The 1632-nt window shown below is 40.9% G+C and overlaps 1 non-coding gene across 1 annotated transcript; it reads left to right on the forward strand.

The window, feature by feature from the left end:
• The first annotated feature begins 447 nt into the window (after nucleotides 1-447).
• Nucleotides 448-519, forward strand: trnat-cgu (transfer RNA threonine (anticodon CGU)). Its single transcript has one exon. It is a non-coding gene; the product is annotated as a tRNA-Thr (tRNA).
• Nucleotides 520-1632: the final 1113 nt, after the last annotated feature.

The following is a 1632-nucleotide window of genomic DNA, read 5'->3' on the forward strand; positions in this document are numbered from 1 at the left end:
AACACCCAGAGGACAACAGAGGACTCAAACTGAATGTAATTGGAAAGAGCACCAGAGGGCAGATGAGGAAACATTTTTTTACATTGCGAGTTATTATAATCTGTAATGCTCTGCCTGAAATGGTGCTGGAAGCAGATTCAATAGTAACTTTCAAAAGGGAATTGGATAAATACTTGAATTGGAAAATTTTGCAGGGGTATGGGGAAAGAGCTGGGAATAATTGGATTGCTCTTTCAAGAGCACGACGGGGCCAATGGCCTCCTTCTGTGATGTATGATTCTCTAATTATCTGAAAGGTTTTATTGAAGGATTCATGTAAATGAGGGTGTTATTTGCCTGCTCCACTATCTCAGTTTATTTCTGTGTACAAGTGCCTGTTCTGTTTCAACCTCATTGAAATGATTCGGGGTTCGGTACTAATGAAGCTCAAGTTAAACTTTGATATACGGCGTAGTGGCCAAGTGGTAAGGCGTCGGTCTCGTAAACCGAAGAGCATGGGTTCGACCACCATCTACACCTCGGGACATTTATCGCATTTAATTTGACATTTTTAATGTTTCTCCTTTTTATCTCTATCAAATACATTCATAACTTTGAACATTTCTTTCAACTCTCCTCTTGACATTCTTTGCTCTAAAGAGAAAAATCCCTGCTTCTCCAGTCTCTTTGCATAAATGAGGTCCCGCATCCCTGGTAGCATTCCAATAAATAGATTCTGCACTCCCTCCAAGGCCTTGCCTTCTTTCGTAAAGTGTGGTGCCCAGAATTGAACGCAATACTCCAGGTGAGGCTCACCAGTGCTTTATAAATGTTTAGCATAATTTCCTTGCTTTTATACTCTATTCAGCTATTAATAAAAGACAGGATCTCAAATCCATTTACACAGCTTTCTCAACTTATCCTGCCACCTTCAATGATTTGTGTGCGCACACCCCATGTGTTCCAGTTCGTGCACCCTCTTTCAAATTGTACCATTTAGAGCTGGTTAATTAATTGCAGGGGAGAGCATTCTGAGTGGTTTCGGAGCCAATGGTCTGCAGAGGGAGCCGATTAAACGAAATAATCGGCCCCATTAAAGTTCGACCATTTAGTTGACATTGCCTCTCCTCATTCTTCCGACCAAAATATACCACTTTGCACTTCTCTACGTTAACTTTATCTGCCATGTGTCTGCCCATTTCACCAGTCTCTTTCTCTTCATACTCCCCCTTTGTAGCTCTTACTATCTGCTTTGTGACCCTTTGCTGTTCTTTGTAACTTTCCCATTCACCAGGATCGCTGCAATGTTTTGCATTTGTGTTTGCTTCTCCTTTTATTTTAATGCGGTCTCTTACCTCTAGCCGCCCATGCCTATTTTTTGGCCAGTAAAGTTCTTGCTCCTCAGATGTTTAAACTGATTCAATTTCATCTTAAATTATTTCAGAACACCTCCCACTTCTGTCGTTTTACTTGTGAACAGATTTGCCCAGTTTATTGTGGACAGGCTCTGTCTTGTTGAAGACGGCCTTGCCAAAATGTAGAATCTTTGTAGCTGCTTTGCATTTCTCCCTCTCAAACATTGCGGTGAACTCGAACATGTTATGATCACTATTAAATACAGTTTCACGTACGCTAAATCTGATGAATAAATCT

The sequence above is a fragment of the Somniosus microcephalus genome, unplaced genomic scaffold (genome assembly GCF_052327205.1).
Source record: "Somniosus microcephalus isolate GS21.2 unplaced genomic scaffold, FLI_Smic_1.0 unresolved_chr1, whole genome shotgun sequence".
Lineage (NCBI taxonomy): Eukaryota > Metazoa > Chordata > Chondrichthyes > Squaliformes > Somniosidae > Somniosus > Somniosus microcephalus.